Source organism: Diadema antillarum, unplaced genomic scaffold, assembly GCF_040938485.1.
Source record: "Diadema antillarum isolate AM-2024a unplaced genomic scaffold, OU_Dant_1.0 seq00002003_RagTag, whole genome shotgun sequence".
In the NCBI taxonomy this organism is placed as follows: domain Eukaryota; kingdom Metazoa; phylum Echinodermata; class Echinoidea; order Diadematoida; family Diadematidae; genus Diadema; species Diadema antillarum.
The window spans coordinates 90,265-116,630 of record NW_027272659.1 but is presented as its reverse complement, the minus strand read 5'-3'; the positions used below and the strand labels follow the sequence as shown (position 1 = coordinate 116,630).

The following is a 26,366-nucleotide window of genomic DNA, read 5'->3' as shown; positions in this document are numbered from 1 at the left end:
AACATAAGTTAAAACGAAAGTTACAACGGAGTTAAAACACCTTCCACCCTGTTTTATCTCAGAAGCATAAATTTGCACGGGGCGTGACTTACAACAGAAGATAAAACAGTTTTCAGAATACCGTGTAATCTAATGGGTGTTCAGTTTTGCGCCCACTGTTACGCGCGTGCGCATACCCTAAGACAATGGTATGCGCAGGCAAAGAGTGCGCAAGATAAAACAGAAGTTACAACAGAAGTTACAACAGAGATAAAACGGTGTTCAGAATACCGATTTGTTACATTTGTAGCCATGTGGATAGGCCAGCACACATCAAAGGTCCTAAATACACCTGGGTTGTTCGCGATCGGTTCACCTGTACCGTTGAGAATGTGGTCTACGCGATCACTTGTACAGCCTGCCACAAGATCTACATAGGTGAGACGAAACGGAGACTAGCAGACCGCGCAACCGAACACCTCCGATCAGTAAGGCTCAATACACCGGGACTTCCAGTGGCCCAGCACTTCAACCGGCCCGGGCACACCATTAACCACCTGAAGATCGGTGTAATGACGACCTGTCATAATGGCCCAGACGAAATCCGCAAACTACGAGAAGAGCAACTAATCTATCGCCTCGGCTGCCTTCACCCCAATGGACTGAATGTTTCTTTCCGTTCTTTCTCCGTTAGGGAATAATCCTTCTTTTTTATCTTCGTTTCCTTCTCCCTCTCTCTCTCTTTCTCTCTCTCTCATCTGCAATTTTCTACCTCCTTGCTTTGTGACGTGCTTTCTCTTTGTTCTTTGTGACGTCCTATTTTGTACGCTTCTTGTATTTTCCTTACCTTCCTAGTTTTCTTTGTGACGTCCTACCTTGTGCGCTATTTGTCTATGTGCGCCCTTGTTGCCTTTTTGTGTTTGTGCGCATCTTGTTATGGACGCGCTACCATCACAGTGACGACGCATCTTTTATTTTGATCTGCTTCAAAATAAAGTGTCAAATGTATTGACTTGACAAAGCCCTATGGGCGAAAATTCGTCAAATTTACGTCTCCAACGGAGTTTATATTGACCTACTGTTGTGAATCTATACTTTCTTAGGACTCCGAGCAGAAACTATTTATTGCTGTTATTCATATATATATATATATATATATATATATATATATATATATAGTATATATATATATATATATATATATATATATAGGTCAAAATTTTGAAGGATGTACAATTGAGTCAAAACAGCACCAAATTTAAAAAGTAGAAATTACTCAAAATCGTTTATCTTACCTGAAAGAGTATAAATCAAGCTTTAGCATAAACCCAATTATACCAGCACCTTCCCAGAGGAACAAGTTTTTATTCACCGCGGAAGCTTAGCATGTACAGTGCAGTGAACGTCCGTGAGGAATACTATACTGCACATACATTTGAATACCCGGTCTGACCATTTAACATAGTTTGTAACGATCTGACTCAGTTCAGAATGGTAATGAAATATCTTAAGGGATATGTGTTAAGTATGTGTTGGTAGAACATTGAGCTTGTCCTCTCAACCTATACGTAATGGTAGACGACTGAAGATTTGACCAAATGTGTTATTTCTGTTGAAATATTACTCTTTCGCTAAACACTTTCTCCAAATTACGCGCATTTTTCAGAAACTCAATATTTCGACCCCTTATTTCACTATCCCACACTTTAATCGTTACTCCCAAGTAATAAGATGTTTTTTTTTAAAGATGTATCTGATCTATGCAGTCTCTATAACCAAACAAACATAGCATAGTTTTCATCACGGAGGTTCGCATATAGCTCACGGACGTTCGGAACAAACAAGATATTGAACAATGCAGTTCTGTGAAGTTGGAAACACATTCTATTCACAACAAACAGTGATTTCATGTCGAGAAAAAAACTCCTCTGCAAAATCTTTAATAACTATTACCAATTCTCAATAAATTGTAAAAGCTTGTTTCTCTTTTCATGCTGAGGAATTAAAGAAAACACTTTTTCCGTCTCTCGTATAGAAGGACGTCCATCTGATAAAACATAACGCCACGTCGCTAGTACGTTCCATCAAGCACATCAGTTACAGTAACTCGGCAATAACGACTACCATTTTGTAAATTTTCACATCACGTTAAAAGAATCAAATGAAATGTCATGTCGTGTCGGTTGTAAGCAGGCCATCGGTAACCTCCGAAAATGGGGAAAAAAGCTATTTTCCACACACATTGGTTTCAGTACCATCACACAAATGAATTGGACGATGTTTTCACAACATGTTCTATTATAAGTCTAGATGTCTTCACTGGAGATCAGCTATTAACCCAAGTCCGTATTAAAAGACACATGAAGCAAGATCGCATTGAGAGTTGACTGATTTCAAAAATGTAACGCTGACATGTATTCGCAATATAGTGCACGTCCTTGACAATGAATGTACATCTAGTTTAATACCAAAAACGTAATCACGAAGTAAAAATTAAGATCCCAAATTTGTTATCTAAAGTATACAATGCAATATTTGCTAACAGCAAAGACAGTCACAGCTGAATATGACAAAGAATTGACTAAGAAAAAATCAAAAGAATTGTCTTCTGTTATCGATGAAGTTAAGCTGCGGAGGGCAAACGCTTCACATTTCAGTCCCTTTAAGCAGAAATTCATCTGCGTTTGATCCTTGTGTTACACACTATTACCGAGGAGAACTTGTGCCATTATATTGATCAGACATGATACAAGGTATTTTACTCCGAGGTTTAGTACTAACGACAGACACAAAGTCCAGATAACTTAAATTGGTGTTTGTGACTTAATCCAATATCATAGAATACGGTTCAGTAAAACAAACACTTTATAACGCGTTATTTCGAAGGCTCGTTGGTATACGCATATGTGACCGTGCACCTCAAAACGAACATAAAGTCGCACACACTGATTTTGCGTGAGGACAGAAAATAAGTGAAATGGGTCAACCTAGTCGAACTTGACTTTTTCACATTTTTTGAAAGAGCGGGTCTTCTTTTACATTATGCTAAAATTTGGTATCATAAAACGGGCAGGAAAGTGTGTTTTTTAGCGGTTCATCTCGAACATTTTTGGTAGAATAGTGTGATTAGGTGTGTCTTTAGAATCCCTTTTTCATTTCTGAAAAACCTTGTCCACACTCTTCACTTTCAACTCTAAAAACTTTTGAAAGGATAGTGCTACTGCTTTGAAAGTTGGCATTGATAATGGAAAGAATGTGTTAATGAGGCATGCTTAATTTCAGTTTAATCTGATAATCTCTTCATTGTTGTTACTCTGATGGTTTACTTCCTGTTTTTGTCCCATTCATCGCACAGCCAGCACAGCTTGGTAAAGATTAAACGCTTGAATAGACACTCTACTTCAGAGCCTCTTTTCTCACTTCACACTTTTCCTGAGTTTGTGCTTTCTTTCCAATATTGATATAGGTTAGGAGAGTCCATTTGATTTGAGTTATACATCATTTTAAAGCTTAAAGTCTGCTTTTTCAGAATATGGTCTTAACTAAAAATTCATGTCTGGCGACTTTTTGTTTGTTTTGAGGTGCAGGGTCACATATGGTATTTCGATCGGATAATTAATAAAGGTTTGTTATTATGAAGCTTTTCAATTCGGTAAATGACAAGAATCTCCGAAGGTTAATCGAAATATTTGTTAATTGGAACATGAAATAAGGTTCGTTAATCCAAATGAGGAGAAACACATTAACAACAAAAGCCTTTATATTTAAAAACCTCACAACATTTTTGCCTAAATCTTTACGTCAGATAAGGTTATGCATTGTCGCTTTGGCAATGCGTGAAGTGTCTGACCAACTTTGGCTTTGGGCTTTTGACTCGTCAAAAAAGGGAAAAATCGAAAAACCTTGACCCCCTCCCCACTCACGCACTTGTACAAAAAAAAAAAAAAAAAAGATGCTCCGCAGTCCCTGCTACTGTATGACTTGAATAAACCTCTGTAACTACCTGCACTGACCTGTGCTTCTCTATATTGAATGTGTGTGTGTGTGTTTGTGTGTTGTGTATGTAAATCTGCGTCAAAAATTCAACATAAAGTTACTTTGTGGAACACCAAACATTGAACACAATTGATTCGAACTATTTTTAGAGTCAACATGGCGCTACCAGCGCTTAAAAGGCCGAGTTCCTTCAATGCCGCTAACGCAGACTGGAAACCGGCATTGTAATCGCAGGCGACGTTGTTGTGTTCGTAGGCAGCTCGATCATCGACGTAGTTGTCCCACTGATCCGGACCGCCGACGAGGGCGCCATACAGGGTCTGCGGGTTTGGACCATCGGCATAGAACCCCCCCCCCCCCCCCCCCCCCCCCCCCCCCCCCCCAACCGCATGAAGCCGGGAGGTCCGGGCATGAACTGGTACAATCAATCATAGAGCGGGAACTATTAGAGACATAATAATTGGGTAACGGACTTTCAATTACGCATGCATGCGTTAATTATTGCGTGAGTGTCTCGATATGAAAATTGTGTGCGTATGTGTATCAATGAAAATACTGGAATGATCACCCCGCATTACTTGCAGTTTGTTTTGTTATCGTTATCATCCTTTGAATTCAAATTATAAGAAATTATTTGCTACATTATTACTTCACGAAAGATCACTGACATTCTTTTATAACTTTTCAGAACATTTTTCCATCCCGCGGTACGGTGTTGTCATGGTAATCGCACTTGAGCCTAGTAGCTCTTTGCGCGTGCAAATTTCCCTACCAGCCGACTGTTATTCTTCCCTCTCTAAAGACATCGGGGCTCGGTAAAAACTGATATTCTTACGCTCACTTCGTTGCAACTGGCTGTTAGATCATTCTTAAATCGTTGGTGTATGCTTTGTCTTCCAATATTTCCCCAGTCTCTTCTGGGGACACAAATATGTCTAAGTTGTGTAATCATGTTATACTGTCAGCAATACAATAATTTCAACTGTTTATCCGCTTACAGCATGTGGTCTACTATCCGATCTCAAAATCTGCAATTGAGAAGAATTTTCTACATCCTCGAGTATTTTTTTTTTTTTTTATATTCTGGTCATTTCTTGTACCCGTGTCCCTCATCTTAAACTTTACACTCGATTTTGATATTGGGACCTACCGTCAAACATCCTTGTTTTACGTATTTTTCATCATATCTCTTTAGTATTCATTCTCAGATTCTAACTTTCATAGGTTGACCACAATGTTCGATGTTTGCAATATTCTATATGCTTCCTAGCTGAATATCCGTTATCATTTTATTACAAAGTCAATATGGCGAGGTCAATATATTCTTACACCTAAAGCCCTGCCAGTATCAGGATTAGAACCATGGTAAGTAATCCTTGCCTTGAATCTGCGGGAGTACCCTGATACACTGAATCAAACATTAGACCCATATCGACAGACACTTTTTTATTTTTAAAGGATTTATTGAATCATTCGCCGTTTACACGTCACCTCTATCTCTATATAGCAGTATATCATGAATGCTGCCAAATAAGTAGACAGAAGGGTTGATTCGGACCTGCCTAAATCTCCCTGGAGGGCTTCTCCCCCTCTCCCCCCCTCCCCCCTCCCCCCCTCCCCCCCCCCCCCCGTCTTCACCTTCCTTTACTCTTCTTTTTTCTTTTGTGATCTTTTCCCTTTTTCGGGTATGTCTATGTGTGTGGAACTTCGTTTTTTGATGTGTGCAGTTGTTTATGCGCACTAGGCTATTAAAGCTGTATGATTTTTCTTTTCTCTCAAGACCATTTCTTTCGTAGAGTGTTTCATAATATACCATGCTTTGAAGTAATCAACCTAGATATAACCTTGCTTGCAAGTGAAACTAGTTTTCAATATTCTTTTTAATAATTTTGCTAAATTTATCACGCTGTATTTCATATTTCTTGTTATCTTCTTCCAATTAAAGTGGTACGATGTAGTCCCTTGTCGGTAAGGTAAGCAGGTGCTACATTTTTTTTTACGTAGAATGAAATGCTGAATGTTAACATTGAACGAGAATGAAAGTACTCCAATGCTATTTACTACTGTATACTACGTCTTTTACCAGCATACGAAATACATGAAACATTAAGTAGACCTACAATATGCATGTATATAGGCCTACCTAATTTACCCATACAAATGAAGGATGTTACTTGAATAATCAGGTAGATAGAAGATTTTCACGTGCGAAAACATATTCATATACAATGTTCTAATGATACAGAGATATTTCACAATTGTGACCGTGCACCTCAAAATGAACATAAAGTCGCACACACTGATTTTGCGTGAGGACTGAAAATAAGTGAAATGGGTCAACCTAGCCGAACTTGACTTTTTCATATTTTCTGAAAGAGCGAGTCTTCTTTTACATTATGCTAAAATTTGGTATCACAAAACGGGCAGGAAAGTGTGTTTTTTTAGCAGTTTATCTCGAACATTTTTGGTAGAATAGTGTGATTAGGTGTGTCTTTAGAATCCCTTTTTCATTTCTGAAAAACCTTGTCCACACTCTTCACTTTCAACTCTAATAACTTTTGAAAGGATAGTGCTACTGCTTTGAAAGTTTGCATTAATTATGGACAGAATGAGTTAATGAGGCATGCTAAATTTCAGTTTAAGCTGATAATCCCTTCATTGTTGTTACTCTGGTGGTTTACTTCCTGTTTTTTGTCCCATTCATCGCACAGCCAGCACGGTTTGGTAAAGATTAAGCGCTTGAATAGACACTGTACTTCAGAGCCTCTTTTCTCAGTTCACACTTTTCCTGAGTTTGTGCTTTCTTTCCAATAATATTTAGATAGGTTAGGAGAGTCCATTTGATTTGAGTTATACATCATTTTAAAGCTTAAAGTCTGTTCTTTGAGAATATGGTTTCACTAAAAAATCCTGTCCAGCGACTTTTTGTTTGTTTTGAGGTGCAGGGTCACAATTAGTCGAGGATACATGCATATTCATGAATAACGTTTACAATCTAAGACATAATGTAACTTTATACATTTACTTATGTATAGTGCAATATCATAATTATCTGTAAGTAGAAGTACTATTAAATGATATGATCAATATCTTAATATCACTGCCATTACTGAAACAGCATCTATACAACTTATCCAATCTGCATCTTATTTATCACTATCAGTTACCTTGAACGGTGAGTCGGTTGAGTTGGCGGGTTGTTGCCGAATCCCACCACGAAGCTTCTTCCACTAGAGCCGAGCATGTACTGGATCTGGTCGCGGGCGAAGTTGCAGTACTTGGCTTCAAAATTGTATTTGCATGCCAGTCCAGCGAGGAATGCAGTGTTCGCTGAAGTCACCATTACATGAAAAAAAAAAAACAATGTTTATCACGAGTACGAGTATTGCTGATTCCACTAATTAATTTTATTACCATTATGATTATTTTCAGTGTTATTATTTTTATTGTTATGATTTTGTTATTATTATTATCATTATTATTATCATTATTATTATCATTACTATTATTATTATCATCATCATTACTATTATTATTATTATTATTATAACTATTATTATTATTATCACTATACGCTTACTGTTATAATCATCAACACCATAATATCATGATTCCAGTTTCAGTAAGTTTTATTTTTCCACTTGTACATAACAGAAAATAAGTATAGGAATATCGAACATATTATTCACAAGTCATGAAAATAACAATAAACAAAATTTCGCATTACAAATATATAATCATGTGAAATAATACATAAACATAATTTCAGATCTTTAAGTGTACAGGTGGAGGAGACGGTTATCAATAAGCAAAAAGCTTGACTTGGACAACGGTCTCTGAATATAATATGCCTTGTAACAATGTTTTTATTTAACTAAAGGAAGGAACGGAACAATTATACACACGTAGAACAAATAATGTAAATCTTTAAGTATTTTATATGTCATTTGACCGAAAAGGACAACACAAGGTGGATTGTATAAGGACGAGAAAAGAATTAAAACGAAACAAACCAAAATCAGAGAATAAGGTACCCGAATAAGAAGAGTAGAGGAAAGAGAGAAGAGAAGAAGAGCGATGTGATACACGGTTTAGGAGTTGGGAACTATAACAAAAGCGTAATTTCTAATTCGAGTAGTACATTGCGAGAAGAACGTTTTTATAGGATGATTTCAAACATTGTAAAGAAGAACTGCGTTTAAGGTCATCATTTAATGAGTTCCATACATCTGGACCATGATATCTTATGGAATTTTGAGCTATAATGAGTTTATAATTTTCCAAATGATAATCTGTTGCATGACGTGTAGGATAGGGGCCTATGAATGAATACTATGATTATATAAAATATACATATCTTTAAACAATTCAGGGAGCTGATTATTAATATATTTATACATAAATATTGGCATGCAGGACGACAAAGCGGTATGAGAAAGAGACGTTTATATGGACGCACCGGCGTATCGTAGCGGTCCCCACTCCCAGCGCCAGGCCAAACCCTTGGGTGTGTAAGAGATTCCTCCACCCGGCAACCAGTTGTCGAGGTAGGCCTTGATCGCCGATTTGTACGGCTCACCGTCGTTCACCTCACTTCTCATCCGGTACATTAGCATCTGACACGGCAAAGATGTCGCCCACGTTTGAGACAAGCAGGATAAGCAAAAAGAAAAAAAAATAATGTTTTGAAATCCCCGAAGTATAAGGAATACCTATGACTATTATGTGCTGATCATGTCTCTGTACAGATAAACCAACTTTCGTTATCCATGCAATGCAACTCTTTCCACAGAAGAGCACGGATATTCTTCCCATCTAAAGTGAAACAGGCAGTTGACACGAAGACTTAGCTAGGAAACATTTTGGCATGTTTCCTAATTCTATATCATGTTGTTGAGTGTTTAATTTCTTGTTAAGGAATTCGTACAAAACATTTCCATAATTATTATTTCTTTCTATCGTTCGAATGTCGTAACATCATAAAATGCACAGTTCCCGTCTGAAAACAGTATGTTACGTATACAAATCTTTTTTTCTTTTAACTGTTTGGAGTATTTTTTTCTCCATTTTTCTTCGGACTCGTGAAAATGTAAGTAGGGGGTCATAGGCTATCTTGAAAGTCTGAGAAAAAATGAACAATTAAGAATCAATGCCCCTTTTTGGCTCTTTATGATTTTCGAGATCCCACTTGAACAAACACACGCACACGCACGCACACACACACACACACACACAAACATACACATACTAAAGCCTCTCCATTCATTGTAATGACAGCTTCAGAATGGGGTTGAATTGAATACTTACCCGAAAGTAAAGGAGAGGAGGGGGGGGGGTGCTATGAACATTGAACACTGTTCCCGATTTAGGAGAGGTGCTCGAATGCAGGAAAAGCATGCGAAAAGTCCAGAAGAGTGATTATGGATTTCATAAACTTTGGCTCTTCGAAGTTACTTTCAGAGGAAGTGTACGAGCCTTGTACGCCATAATATTATAAAACTGAGTGAGATCGCCGCGGGATAAGGGATGGTACAGCATTGGTGGAGATGAGAAATGGGCTTGTAACTTTTTGCGAGATACCAAGAAAACACTTTTATGTATAGAGCATACCATTGTAAGAGGAATTCAAAGTTTTCTTTGATGAAAATATGGTTTGGAATGACTGAAACATCCGAACCCAAAATAGAACGAAGCGATCGTTAAAAAAAGGTGGGTCCCAAACTTTATTAGAATCGCTCTGTTTTGGATATCTCAGCCATTTCAAAACCAATTTTCATCAAATTAACGTTGAGTTCTTCATGAAATTACACGCTCTTTCATACTTCATATGAGGTTTCTCATTATCTCACAAAAAAAGAAGTTAGAAACCTGAAATTAGGTCTCAACCAAAACTATACAATACCTAAAATGCAGTTTGTACAAGAATATATCCTGTGGTAGTTTATACGTACCTTAACTCCGGCCTTCTTGTCATCCCACGTGAATGCCCATGACAGGTATGAAGGCAGGTGTGTGTAGTAGAAATCCTCAGCCTGGCTGTAGTAGTTCTCTTCTCCGGTAGCGCGGTACAGCCAGGCAGCGGCGAAGGCAAGCTCATCCCAGTAGCCCGAGGACCTGAGTTGTGGGGTAGGTATAATTTCAGGGATCGTATAGTTTTGGTTGAGACTTTTTATTTTTTATTTATTTATTTTATTTATCTATTTTTTTTTTTTTGGGGGGGGGGGGGGGGCGCCGGGGATGAGATAGTGAGAAACCTCTCATTAAATATGAAATGGCATGAATTCCATGAGGATATCAACGTTTGTTTGATGAAAATTGATTTTTAAATGGCTGAGATATCCAAAACAGCCAGAGTGATCCTAATAAAGTGTGGGATCCACATTTTATTACGATCATTTTGTTTAACTTTGTTTTTGGATGTTTCAGCTATTCCAGACCCGTTTTTCATCATATATATGAACTTTGAATTCCTCTTAAAATGGTATGCTCTGTACTATTCATAAGGGTTTTCTTGGTATCTCGCAAAAAAAAGAAGAAAAGTTAAAGCCCAATTTTAACCTCCACCAATACTGTACCATTCCTCTATAATGCTTTTGAATAATGAATAGGAAAATATGTTTAGGAAGTCGTGAGAGCAAGTTTATGCAGCGAAATCTTCCACAAAAAAAAAAGGGCTCACTGGATGTATGATGGACTGTGGCTGGATGTTGAATTGCTTGCTTTTGATCGTTTATTTGTTTTTCGTCTGTTTGTTTTATTGTGCTTGTTTGGGAGCCTAGGCGCCTATAGCGTCCTAGCATCCGATGATGATAATATGGGAACTTGATATCACAACTACAACACGACGTGAGAGTCCATTTCTAAAAGTATAAAGTGGCTCTAAATTTCAATAACATTAACACGTTTTATACGGACACGTAATCTGCAAAATATTTGAAGCTTATTCAGGAAAATTAAAACTATGTTGAAGTTTCATTTTCACATACGACGTTTTATTCTAATACATTAAATTCTTCATTTTAGATGATTTAGTATTAAATTCAGATAAACACGTTTCGCAGTCAGTGCGGCCTACAACCCCCCTCCCCCCCCCCCCAAAAAAAAAACCGCTGCGCACTAATGTTATCCTTGTATATCCTTTTAATTTTACACATTTTTGATACTTAGAATAATTAAAGCGAAACATAAGAACGGCTACATAAAATAATAATACAAGAATCAATAACTCAAATCAATCAAATCAATCAAATCAATCAAATCAAATCAATCAAATAATAATAATAATAATAATAATAATAATTGCATTTATATGGCGCTTCATACTGACGTTTCTAAGCGCACTTTGCTACTCATACAAATAGACTAGAAAACACAATAACATTAACAAAATTAACGTTAACAGTAACAAAAGAAGAAGAAAGAAAAAAAAAGAAAAGAAAAATACATGTGATACAATGGTACAATAATTGATAACTGTGTGCGCCTCCAGAAAAAAAAAATTACAGCAAATAAGAATGACACGTTAGTTTCCGTAAAAGTTAACCATACATCATAATGATAATAAGATACCTGTAAGAAGTTGTTTGATTTGACATAGATTCTGAATAGATTCCTCTGTAGTTGTAAGCGAAGTTGTACAGTTCCCTTGCATGCCACAACAGGGTATTGGAGTAGCTTAAATCTGGGAATAGTAATTATGTAAAATAAAACAAGTCGACAGTCATGATCTGGAACGACATTGAAATCTGTTCAGTCAGGTAAGTTAAGCTAAATGTGATGACTGCATACTGGTATGTTCTCTCTCGTATTGACCGATTCTGTGACGCGCTTTGTGTATTATCGGCATGGGCAGTGCCATTACTGCGGTGTCCCAGCCGACCCCCCCCCCCCCCTCCCCCACCCCTCTCCCTACATTAGCACGCGCACGGAATGAAAAACTGATGCATGGTTGCTTTAACCAATAGGCGTCTCGTACTGAGTGCGCGAATGCTTGCTTAGTGCGCGAACCTTTGTTACAAGTGCACGATAAACATGTTGCCCGTGGGGTGGGGGAGAGGAGGGGGGGGGGGGGGGTAGGCTGGGACACCGCAATTTGCGCCCGGTGCCACAAATCAGAGCGGGTTGATAGATAGAGTTGCGACACCGGAAGTTCGTTCTGATTGGTCAATCCCTAAAAATAGTTCCCCCTGGTCGTATGATGTCGATAAGACTTTAGAAAACCGCGTATCCTATTATGACGCAAACAATGCATTTATTGTTATTTGCTCCGTGGCTCGCGCAAAGTAGGGTTACGCGCTCCCCGCATGGGTTTTGCGCGAGAGTGCAAAATTAATAGCTTCCCCTCGTCGTCATAACAACAATAAAGACCCACAGCCCGGGATTTTGAATTACAACAACAATTGTAAAGGAGTGGGACTACATGATAACTCCGTCCTTACAATTTGATGTGCTCCCATCAACATCAGCCAGGAGCGTTAAAACAACTCTGAAAATATTTCATCCTTTCTGGTTGTTTGCATCCGTTACCTTGACTTCGACAGTAAGTACCCCTTTCTCTACTTCATCAAATTTACATGATTGCCGTAAAAACACAACATTTTTCTCAACAAGTCACACTCCCGTCGCAAGCAACAATGTCTCTCACACTGCCGTTGGGTCCGTATGGTACTGCGCGCCTATGTAAAAACCCTGTAGAAATAATTAGTCGATATCGACGACCAGGGGGAACTATTTGACATGACCTTTGTACCCCAGTGTTGCAACTCTATCTATCAACCCGCTCTGCCACAAATTGTCTGCCGCCCTCAACGAACCCGAATCGGTCAATACTCATATATCACACATTACTGATGCTCTTCAGGCATAAACTGATGAACAGTAAAGATTTTGTCACTCTTTTAGATATATTCTTTGATCATAATCACTTTCATGTTTTTGAGAAGAACGCATTTCTTACTGCAACCATTTAATACGTTTGCAAACAACGAAAAGATTACAAGGAAACAATGTTGTGTTAATGATTTAAAAAGGCAAACCTTACAATATCAATCTATATTATCAACACAAATAACATTTATTAAGATAAATATAGATACAGTCGTGCAGAGGTGTGTGGACATCGGCACTTGACATCGACGTCGTCATATAGTGTGTAACATTTTTTGTTGGTCGATATTCCAGCGTACTTTTTTAAAATCATTTTGAAGGTGATTTTTTTTTCTCCCTCTCTCTCTGCATTCGTGGGACGAGATAAACCTCTTATTCATCTGGAACATAACATCGGAGAGATAGATCAAGAAAAGTTTTTTTTTTTTTCTTTTCAAAGGGGATGGCTACTAACAGACCATTCTGACGCAAATAATTTTCACACAACAATAGATAATTTATATAATGTACTCTTACATGAATCCCACAAGGATTGGAACAATCATCCCCAGCATTCCCACTGATTCCCACTGATCAGTTACTAGCTATCCCCTTCAATGATAAATGGTAGCTCGTGAAATAATAAAAATTAACAACTACACCAAGCCTGCGCCCACACACCGCTGTCTCTGAAGACAATCGATGCTGCCGCCAAAGCCGCCGCTGTTTCTCCTGCGAGGTCAGAGCCAGGGTTTGACGTGGTGATCTTCCACGCGGGTCTTGCCATCGTGAGTTCCTCGGGCCTGCCCCACCACGCGTGGTCCGCATCAATGTCTCCCACCTGCCCGTAGAACTCGTTGTGGCCGACGTGGCATTTGATGAAATAGTCAGTGGCCCACTTGATACTGTCCAGTGCATTGTAGTACTCCCCGGCCTGTCTGTACGCCGTCTCAAAGTCAATGATGCCCCAGGCAATATCGTGACAGACGATGCCATGGGAAAGCCGAATTTGACGGTACCCCCATCTGTCATGGACATACACACACAACCTAAATTGGTAGGCAGGACTAATAAGAAGCTAGTCCAGATGGTGTCACCCTGGACTAGTGTTATTCTAGTAATGCTAGCTTGACTTGCTTATTGGACTACCGTGAAGTTAGTAATGACTACTGGACTTGGTAAGCCAAGGCAAGTAATGACTTCTGGACTTGCATAATGCTAGTCATGATGTTAGTTAACACTGCTGGACTAGGGAAATCAAGCTAGTAATGAGCATAAAACTACTCATCATGTTAGTAGTGATTGCTGGACTAGTTAGGCAAAAGATAGTCAAAGAGTGCTGGACTAGCACAAAGCTAGTCATGTCTGCTGAACTAAGTTACTAGCTTTGGATTTCCATGCTAGTCATGACTGCTGGACTAGCATGAGACTTGTAATGGATGCTGGACTATGCTGAGTAAGGCTAGTCATTGCTGCTTGACTAGAAAACGACTAGCTTTAAACTAGTGTAGATGGTGTCAAGTTACACTAACATAGAGCTAGTACAAATAGCTAGACTAGCTTATTGCTGGTCTGGCCCTTTTGACTAGCTTTCACCAAACCTAGTGCAGCATGCGTGACAAGCGAAAGCTAGTCAAGGTCTCGGAGATGAATCTGAAATGAAATTACATGTATGCAGATAATGTAACTGTGACGAAAATACATTAAAACAAAAGCAATAATATCAGGTTAAAAATCTCAAATTTTATTCATCCAACGAATAAAGCAAATTAATGTAGGCATCATGAATATCACAAATGAATCTTACATAATTGAAAAGAAATTGAATTGCAGCATTGAATAAACATATGAATATACAGGGTTACATAAAAACACTCAATGCACAATGGGAAGCATGAAATAAATCAAGAGTCGAGCTCTACAACTGCATATCTCCTTATATACAACATTTATATAAAATTGAACCCGTAAATGGCCATGTGTTGTGAACTTGCAACCCAAAAGGGTGGACCAAAAAAAAAAAAAATTATGTTATGATTCATTGTTATATGAGCTCATTAAGCACATGAACTTGTGACACGGCAAGTGATAGAATAAAAAAAAAACGATGAAGGTGCGGGGGAGGTGAGGGGGAGAGGGGAGAGAAACGGTACACATGAAGTCTATGGGAGCGATTTTTTTAATTATGTGAATAACTTTGCTATACTAGGAACTAGGCAGTTGATTTTGGTTTTTTCTTACAGCTAGGACAGGTATAATAATCCAACTCCAAATGCATTATAAATTTCTCAATGATAATTATCTCAAATCAAGTCACAAAAGCTTTAATCATATGATCAAGTCAACTTAACACTATGAGAGCAAATTTATTATAATTCATAATTTTGGTATAATATGGGCTACAAACTTGATTTGAGTCTTTCTCATCCTTCTCATTATTTCAGCTTCATAACGCATGTTTTATTGTACAGTGTATTAAGAACTATAAATATATGTGGCTATACAACTCGAAATCTGTGTCAAGGAGTAGCCGCAAGGCAAAGTCTGAAACTAAAGCAGAAATTCATTCCCAAGGATTGTGTACTAAATGTACAGTACATGTATTTTGGAATTTAATTAGAGAAATCTGACTCTGGTTGCTTTCTTACAAATGATTATAACATAGGCATATAGTAATAACTCATTGAGATAATGTGTGTGGTTCCTATACAATTTCGTTATTACAGAGTATATTTCATAAACTTTCACACACAAACACATTACTGTCCATAAGAATAAGATGTAATGAGGCTTGCAGTGATGTAACATCCAATACAAATGTAGGTACATGTAATGTATTAATCTGATCTAAAAATACAACAAACGGAAAAAATTCTCTAAAAATTTCAGATTTTGACTTTCTTTTTATATCATGCCATTTTGTACAGAAAGGATGCATTTCTGAAGGTGGTATCAAGGTATGAAATCAGACTAGTACAAGACCGATGTTGGTACACAAAACAGTCTATCCAAAGGGGTTTTCCGAGGTATTGTCATGAACAACATTTCATGAATATTCTTTATCTTTAAGGTATCTACTTAAAACGTATCTTGACTGTAATGCTTTCGGGTCTGGAGAGCAAGATTTTTTTTTTCCTCTCTTGGGGGCCCTAGCCTCTGCCACCCCCCCCCCCCCCGAGCTCCAAGGAGGTTATCATAGGTATTGAGGCATTGTCATGAACGTATATTCTTCACCTATAAAGATATCCACATACACCATATCTTGCCTATAATGCTTTTGGATCTGGAGCACAAAAGTTTCTCCCATCTTCCCTTGCCCCCCCCCCTCGACCACATGCTCAACATGAACAACCTTGGGACCCTACCCACTAAGGATGATCCCAACCAAGTTTGACTGAAATCTGGACTCCGGTTTGAAGAAGATGGACATGTGTTTTTTCCCCTTGGCCCCCACCACCGAAACTTGGGTCTTTCCATGAACAAACTATATTCTTTATAGGTAAATGTATAGATCTACAAATAACATATTAACTGCATTGTTTTGGGGTCTGGAGAAGAAGATTTTTAAAGATTACCCCCTTTTTCCCCTTGGGGCTGTCCCCCTGGGCCACATGCTCCACATGAACAACTTTTGGTCCCTACCCCCTAAGAATGATCCCCACCAAGTTTGGTTGATATCCGCCCACCAGTTCTTGAGAAGAAGATGAAAATGTAAAAGTCTATGCACGACGCATGACGAACAAAAAGCGATCGATCGCAATAGCTCACTCAAGCCTTTGGCTCAGTTGAGTTTAGAATAGACACAATGAACATTACCCACTTCACTAGCAGTTGTTAAGACCACATTTTGAAAACAGTACATGGATCGACCATACTGTCCTAAAAATAGATCATTTTTTTTTTCACCAGAAAGCCAGTTTCTGACTAAAGGCAGTTTATTGTGTTACTGATATTTGATCATCTAATATTCAAATCAAATATCAACTAGCACTAATTGACAAAATTTGAAACAGTTAAGCAAAATAAACTAACAATTATACCTCAAATGACCTTGTTTTTTTACTTTTGAGGCTTTGACAATGTCATGTGACTTCAAAGTGTGTCATAAGGGGAAAGTTACCATAGTGCACCTATTATCCAAGTTTGGTTACGATTGAAGTTCAAAAAGTTACTGAAACTGTAACAGATGGACACATGGAAGGAAGCATGGATGAACATACAGAATTTGGATCGTTTTGTGTCATCACAATATTTGGTGAATACTGCCAGTTGTTTGGGAAAATAAAATCTTCCCTATAATAAGGTTGTTTTCAGGGCAGCTTGAAGTTTCAAAATAAACTCTTTTCATCGACGAGCCCTGTTCTACTTTTAGTGTTGAAGTGCTGCAGTACGTCCTGGTAACAGCTTCATGTTCAACTACAGATGAGCCTGATGAGGCTGACTCTTCAACAAGAATGTAAGTTCCAACTTCAGAGGAGCATTTAATGTATCTCAAAAGAGGAAAAAGCAAGGATATGTACGTAGGCCTATACACCGATGGTAGCTGTCTCTTCTCGTTGGCTTCTAATCTAACGTTGGAATTGTGTTCAGTCAGGGGCTTGGTGGGAGCTGCAACTACTCTCACTCTGCCTGAGTTGATGAGTGGTGTCATAGCTCCTCAAGGTCTCCAAACGATACTCAATGAATCCCGAGATCCTTGTCATACAGGTACTCCTGAAATATAAGAATGCATTGTAGGTCAAAGCTTTTTCTCGAGTCTCAACAAATTTCACTTTGGCACAGAGTTGACTATAACTGATGAAGATCTGATAGCAGTAGAAATACATGTAGTGGCATTCTTATGGAAGAAAACGAGAATAGGTTTATAATAAATGAACGGCGCAACTGGCATGTTGGAGCTTACGTTACATTACGTTACGTTGGAGTTTACGTACATCCAACCTAAGTCATGGAATCAGACCAATCTGCACACAAAATTTATTAGACATCTATGAACATGTACATCAAAGATTATCAAAAGCCCCCACATTGCCTGTATATTTGCCCAATGATTTAATTAAGACATAGATGCAATTAATTTCCCTGTAAAGGCCATTTTTTTTTTGGGGGGGGGGGGGCTCATGACCATATCCTGAACAACTTTGGGTCCTTGCCCCCTAACTAAACAAGGATGATCAACTCCTAGTATGGTTGAATTCTGTCCACTATCTCTGGAGAAAAGTTGAAAATGTTCAAGTTTTTAAAAGCTAGATGAATAAGATACCATGTATGTCACTTAAGCTTTCTGCTAAAGAGGGCTAAAAAGTTGTAGATCACATAAACTTATGAGTATAAACTTACATATCCTTGTGCACCTTGTGTGGTGTCTCACAAAGTGGGGTACTGCATCGCAACTGCCTTGGCTTCAACGCGTCTTTTGCTCACTACTTGGGTATCTGAATTTAAAAAGGAAGCAAGAAGAATGTTAATCATATTCTACGAAGCAAATATATAACATCAAAAAATTGACCCTCATTTCAATCTTTTAAGGGCTGAACTATTTTCATGGTTTTTTTTTCTTGGCATTAATTTCTATTGCTATTCAGTACCGCTGTTTCAAGTACATTTATTCATGTGCTTCTTACACCAAATATCAGTTAATACAAATGAAAATTTCATGCAGATGGGTTAAGTGTGGATGTGCACAGTTAGTAGAAAAATACAAGATGTGATTATCCATCGAACTTTATGGCAAATCAATTTCCATTTTTTTTATTCATCATTATTATAATTATATCATAAGTATCAGGACTATTATCATTTACATGTGGCCCAATGGGGCTACCAAGAAAATAAGTCAGCGCGGAGTCTTGTAGGTACACTCTGTTTACATGTTTCATACAAGTATATCAGTCTTTATTTTTAAATCTATAACCATCACTTCATTTACAACGTTATACTTACCGGTCCCTTCATTTTTTTTTTTTTTTTTTGGGGGGGGGGCACATTTTAGACTGTTATTCTCTATATTTGAGAAGACAAAAACAAAAGTGAACAGGCAAATTAGATGGTGCTATATTGCATGGAAATGTATAGTACAAGACATGACAATGGGAAACTGGTTTTCCAGACCAGTATTCAAACAATTGAACTTACGCTGTACAGTTTTCTGCTTCCATTATCAACAAGAAATATGCTACGATGATCTGGATAAGCAGGTGTCTCCTTGGAGCAGTCAGAACTCCTTCCATCAGCTATTGAAGTATCTCCTCCCCCTTGGAGTGATGTGTGTGTTGAATTCCTGGGCAAATAAGTAAAATTTAAAGGTTTTACAAATCATACAAATTATGGCATGAGGATAATAGGTCCCTCCAGTTTACATTATAAACTTGAAGTGCAAAATCATTTAATATACATATTTGCCATAAGCAACGTTCAGCTCTACTTACACAACTCAAGACTGACCATAACATGGTTTTCACTTCTGTCGATACAGCAAGTACACATTTTTCTTAAATACGAGTACTAACCTCTCAAGGCTTTCATTTTCAGAGAGAAGGACAGCTCCAAAACTGCTCCATGAAGAATAATTAATACTTGAAAATCATTTCTTCAAACAAAACAAAACCAACAAAGCTTTCAGTCTCTTAATGTAGCCTCTTATGTAATTACTGAGACTCTAGAATGTAAAATAAATGTGAATCAATTTCAAACTAGTCTCCCTTCATTAATCATCGTGGAAAACAACAGAATAGCTTACAGCAGGGTTAGTGCAATGGAAGTCCATATCTCAGAGGCTCCTTCGCTGATGTTGGCCCGGTGTTTCCAGCATTCGTCAACCCTGCATTCAATGGCTAGTCGTTGGCCACATCTGTTACATGTACTTCTTCAATCTGGTGATCTGCACCCTCGTGGTGTGACAGAGACTGTACAGCTATCAATCTGTCTTCGTTCTCAAAATGATGACCCCTATACCGAGTTCCTTTAAATCACCATCACTCCCGAAGAACTGTCATGTTACGTCTTTTTATCTGGAGGAAAGCATGAAAACACAATGTTCAGAAATGGATTTAGAACTCATCTCCACAAGACAATATGCAGTTCCGTTTTGTTCACACAAATACTAAGTGTGCATCAATAGAAAAGCTAGAAATTACTTTTTAGCTACATCGATCAGCATATTTAGAAAGACGCAAAGATGATCTCTGCCAAATTTCAATGCCTAAGGTCACCTGTAACTTTCATAAAAAACAATGTTCAAATATAGTACCCGTTGTCGTCTGCTAAAAAGGGGGATCGATCTCCATGATGTGTGAGCACGTTGATCTTCAGCTAGAAGTGTGATGTCACAGTGGACTAACACTTAACAGTGCATGCATCGTATTTCTTAATACTTAGATGATTGCCACACATGACGTGGGAGTGCAATAGCACTATGGTATTCTCCCAGCTGTGTGGATGCTCGAATGTGGTGGCAAATAAAAGTCCTTTTTACTACATAGGTCATCACAATCATATAAATCACCTAATTTCACCATTTTTTTTTTAATTATTACCGTATCAATCGAGATCACCTTCTGGCAACACAGTGTCAGTGATTCGGCTGTCGACTCAATAGCAATGTAGAGTTCCTAGACGCTTCTAGTCTATTGCATTAACCCTATTTCAACTGGGCTATTGGAGACCAAGTTTTTACGGGGGGGGGGGGTCAATTTGACCCCCCCCCCCCCCCCCTTCAGATCTCGGCCGCCGATCGCGCGATCGCCGCAAAATTTTGCCTGAAAATAGAGCCGGATGTCAACTACAAGATTACACGGTCATACAATAGAAAAAATCTTGATTTTATATTTTTGAATAAATTAATTATGCAAATTTATGCATGGCATTATATTTTTACATATAACTCCAACAAAAAGACTGAAGGATTGCTAAATTTTTGTGTCAGAGTTCCTCAAGACACATCAAACAATTTTCTTTTAAAAAAATAGCGCAGTCAAAATCAGTTGTTTTTTTATTGTTTTGTTAATTTTTCATGTATTTTACTGTTTTTTCGATCTTTTGTTTTCCATTGTTTGTTTGTTTTTTTTCCAAAATTTGTTGCAGGCACTTTTTCAAGCTTATCTACATTAGAATTGATTAATTTCAATGGTTAAAAGTTGAAATAATCTAATTTATATCAATTAACCAAAAAAAAAAAAAACCAAACAAACCACAATTTGCATAGGATTTGCACAGAAATCATGAATTTGAGCTGTTTTCAGGTTGACATGCATATGCAAAACATTGCGTAACTTCAAAACGGTGTACCTGGACGTCGCAAATTTGGTCTCAAAATATGCGGGAGACTTCAATGAAAAAAAGTCATGAAATGACGCGGCAAAATCTTTGCGCGTTGCGGAATCATGGCGTGAAATGTCGAGAAGGGGGTCAATTTGACCCCCCAGTTAAAATAGGGTTAATTATAGCACAGCTTTATATACGTCGATCTCTAACCGTGGTCTAAACTCGACCAGACGTCTCCCTCTACATACTTTACAGTGATCATCTCTGTGTGCATGATGCTATGCTTGTAGTCCATGTAGAGTTCATACCACTGCACTGTAGGCCTAACGTTAGGTCTATAATACCGCAATGAGAACCGGACCTAGGCCCTAGGATATAGCTTATCCTGGAAAACCGTTCAATGTAGGCCCTAGATGTTTAACAGTGGTCTAGGTTCTGCTTCTACTACGTTCTAGGGCTAAATCGTGATATCGGTCCCCTCTCATTCTGCGTGTGTGTCTCCACTAATGCGCAAAGTCTATGGAGGTTGAAAGAAGTCCCCAGCTATAGCGGTGAAGGGTGAGTGGGGACCTAACCGGAGTTCTAGACTACCTACTAATACTAGTTGGGCCTAACCCGTTAGTAATAGTAGGCCTATTTCGCGTTAATGCTGTTCTAGTTGGAATAGAATAAATGAGTAGGGCCTACAATTAACGCCAACGGTTGTGAGACTTGTTTAGACTAACGGTTAGACTTTTACAGTTAGACTTAGAGTAAGCCCTACCTCGGTAGAACCCCAACTTAAGTACATGTAGACTAGACCGTGTCTAGTTCTATTAGTCTCTAAGATCTAACATTACACTGTTAGTAGTTAACGTTAGGCCTACGACTAATGTTCTGGAGAATGTAGACTCAGAGTTTAGTGTGTCCCAATATTTTCTGAAACGCATAATGTTAACGTTAGAACTTTTAGAACTCTATTAGAAGATAGCTCCTGATGATCGATGTATCATGAGAGGCATTTTTTTCAACTTCGCTCTATAGGTGCCTACAAAAGTACAAATAGCCCCCTCACACAGTTACAATGTCAGATGTACAATGTCAATGACGGTTACATTCGTCACTCATTTTTGTTAATTTTGGAAATCATAACCTGGTCTAGACTCTATTTTGTTTGAAAAATGCGTTTCTAACGTTAAAAAGTTAAAGACTTATGAAATAGTCCGCGAATAGGCCGAGCCCCATCCCAACATGCACAAAGACTCAAAGTATTACTGTAGTATTAGATCCTAACACCTAACAGTTGAGTTTCGGCCTCGGATTCTAGCTGTTAGTTGTTTATGGTAAGGTAACTGCGACCAGCCCCATAGCTAACTGTGTAACTGTTACACTAACGTTACAAGGAGCGTCCCGGGCCCGGGGTTATTCGTAAGGTAACTTAGATGGTCGTTTACGGAGAGGTAGTAGCCCATAATACTGGAAAAACTCAACAAGTTATAATTAGATCGATCTATGGTTTGCTTACCTTCAAAAATGTGAATAATATCTCCGCCCCACTCCATTTGAAGACAGAAATTTTCTCACGTCCATTACATCCAGGCTCTGATTCTCACGATTGCACACGCACGTAAATCCTATGCATATAATACACGCACAGCACATCGTATACACATGCACACAGTACGTCCACGCACAGGCGACAGACGCGTCGCTCAGGTAAACCTTCCCGCGCCCAAACCAGGGGAAATTGCGGCTGGTGATTGGCTTAAAGTAAACACATGACAGGGGAATTCTCAATTTCTATTGGCCTAACCAAATGCATTCAAATATGTATTCACTGTAATTCACCCTAGTTCTGCCAGCTTGACTTACTAGTTCACGGTAGTTCCTTCAGTTTTACTAACATGCGCTGTTTTCGTAAGATCAACGAGTTTATGATAGTTTCTCCACTTCGACTAGCTTTACACTAGTTCCTCCACTTTGACTAATTCTTGGCGTATACACTGCAAACTAGTACAGCATACAATTTTATGCTAGTCAGACTTGATTGACTAGCTTTGGATTAGTAAACCATGGCCTGATTTAATCCAGCAGAGCATTACTAGCTGCATTGCCGCATTTTACTATCATCATGTTCGTATAGCAATTTTTACTAACCGTGCTCGACTAGTTTAATGCTAGTCAGGCCAGGAATTGACCCATTTAGGTTGTGTGTGTACATACATTCATATACCTACACATAGGCATATAGCGGTGTGTATATATATATATATATATATATTATAGAAAAGATGACGACATTTCAGTCCAACAGTGCTATTTATTTAGACCAAATTATCGACGAATACACACTTCTTCCTCAGGGTTGACAAATTGACAATTATGAAAATAAACGAGATGACTCTATAATTATTCTCTATTATAATAATACACAAGTGGTAGTCATAGGGATGCTTATGGCAACGCGCGTGTGGTATCTAAGTGGTATCTAAGGCATTGTGCGCGTCTTGTTAGCGTCACAATGCCTCTACTTAGATACCACACGCGCGTTGCCATAAACATTCCGATGACTACCTAGAGAATAGAGTCATCTCGTCTGTTTTCATAATTGTCCTGTCGACCTTGAGGAAGACGTATGTATTCATCAAAAATTTGGTCTTAATAAATAGCACTGCTGGACTAAAATGCATCACTACCATAATTCGTCATCTTTTTTTCTATACTGGTACCAACACGCGGGCTACAAATATAATAAACATACATCTCTCTCTCTCTCTCTCTCTCTCTCTCTCTCTATATATATATATATATATATATATATAAACATTCATACAAACTGTATACTATACGATACGTTTATTTATATTCAGAGGTAAGGGAGTTGTAACCTGTAAACATAAACACTTGAGACGCAGATATAAGTATTTATTAATACTATAGTATGATAATTTTGATTGATTTACAAACACATAACACGTATATGTATATGGTCTGATAAAGACAACAAATAAAACGACGGATATCATGTCCAAACTATCACTTTACCTCTCAATCTGACAGTCAGATTCGCTAAAGAAGAGGTTATACAGAGGAAAACGGAAATTACATAAAGTTCTAATTGAAGTGATATATCAAAACAGACTAGAGTCGAAGAGAATGGCAATGGCAGTGATATACGATTGAAATGAACATTATGTTAAAACTGATATACGATTAATCTAAAACAAAACGAAATCATATGAGATCGATTTGAAATCCAAATGAAGCTGAGACGGTTCGTACCGGTATACCAGCCTCCAGTCAAATCCTCGCCGTCATTCCCCATGTCATCCAAAGCCGAATCGCCTCGATAGGGGATTCGGTTGTCATTGGGGAGTTTCCCTGATCGCTGGGCTTCATAGAAAAGGATCGACTTATGCAGAACCTCGCTGTAGTTAAAGGCTGATGTTACTTTGAAGTAAATAGATAACGAAAAAAAAAAAAAAAAAACCAACTGTAAGCAAACATGAAACTCGGTACCATCACTGTAATTGGAATTGTATGTTTTTGTATATTCTTTTCATTTTTTTTAAGCGCATAGAGGCATTATGCCAGGGCTCGACACTAACGGTGGCCCGGTGGCCCGGGGCCACCAAAAATGAAAGTCGGGCCACCAAATTTTAAAAAAGGGCATATTTTTTTTTTTAAGTATGTCAATAAAATTCATAACTTTTTGCGCCGGAAATGCATAAATGCATGCAGTGAGTTAATGTTTTGTATTTTTTTTTCGGGCCACCAAATTTTTCTCTCGGGCCACCAACAATTTGAAATTGATGATTTTGGTGGCCCCATCGGGCCACCCCCCCCCCCCCCCCAAAAAAAAAAAAAAAAAAAAAGGTTAGTGCGGAGCCCTGCATTATGACTTTTTTGTGCACAATTTTGCAGCCTTTAGGGTGAATTCCCAACCAGTCAGGGCCCGCCACATTCTCGGAATCTAGAAGTGCAGAATAGACACACGCTCCATCGGTTGATAATCACGAGGATCGAGGATACCTCTTCACCTCGTCTTAATTGCGTTGCCCGGAGCAACAACAACTAAAAACCCTTGCACAGGTTAAATAGACAGGATTTGCTCCAAAATCACCCTGCTTTAAAAAAAAAAGTTTTGTTGTAGCTTTTTGGCAATCCGCATGTACCCATTTCGGTTTTTAGGATCAGAGATCCATGATTTACACATTGGGTTGTTGCGTTTACTTAAGAGGTTGTCATTAATTGTATAGGATATTTTTCCTTCCAGTCTGCGATTTGCTACGAATTGGTTCTTTTCTATTTTTCCCTTTTAATTCAATATCTATGATGATTGATTATTCCATTCACACTTTGACTGCCCGGTTGATTCAATCAATCTATCTCTCTCACTGTATGTCACGTATATGTATATATATATATATATATATATATATATATATATATATATATATATATATATATATATATATATATAGATATATAGATATGTATATATATATATATATATATATATATATATATATATAGATATGTATATATATATATATATATATATATATATATATATATGAATATTGAAAGTCGATTGAACTGATTTACGAATCTTTACTCACCAGCCTGGCAGTTCGTCCCGTTGTATCCAGGTAAACACGTACATGAGAACATGCTGACTTCATCCAGACACGTTCCTCCGTTCTGACATGGATCGCTGCCACACTCATTGATATCTGTACAGCGATAATAAAATGAAGTGAGTCGAAATAAAAGTTGAATAAGAATAAGAAACAGGATGCAAATGGACCCGAAAGAAGACTGAACTCTGATATTTAAAGTGAACTTACTCCGAGAGGAGTGAATCTCAAAGAACGATGAATACCCTGTCAACCTGGATTTTCCCTCCGAGTACGTCTCTCTCCCTCTCTCTCTCTCTCTCTCTCTCTCTCTCTATATATATATATATATATATATATATATATATATATATATATATATATATATGAAACAAAGAAAGGGAGAAACTGACCAGAAACAAGTGATAAATAGTGAAAACTTTGAGCAAAGAAAATGGGTTTTAGGTGCGAGTTTCTTCACTTTGTCTCCCTCTACAAATTGCATATAAGATCGCAACTGCTGATCTGTAAATTAACAAACATGTCGTAAAAAAGGAACCAGTGGGCCTCGAACCTGTCATCTACTGCTTTCCGGGTAGCGACACTAACACCAGGCTGTCCGTGGTTGCCGGCAGTGACACGATGAACATGGAACAAATACCCAAG

The 26,366-nt window shown here is 38.1% G+C and overlaps 1 long non-coding RNA gene and 1 pseudogene across 1 annotated transcript; both read right to left on the bottom strand.

The window, feature by feature from the left end:
- Nucleotides 1-464: 464 nt before the first annotated feature.
- Nucleotides 465-26,366, bottom strand: LOC139713562 (endoglucanase 1-like; annotated as a pseudogene).
- Nucleotides 17,196-22,906, bottom strand: LOC139713567 (uncharacterized). Its single transcript, XR_011709645.1, has 5 exons — nt 22,607-22,906; nt 19,580-19,850; nt 18,976-19,120; nt 18,181-18,275; nt 17,196-17,553 (listed from the first exon to the last, which is right to left on the bottom strand). It is a non-coding gene; the product is annotated as an uncharacterized lncRNA (long non-coding RNA).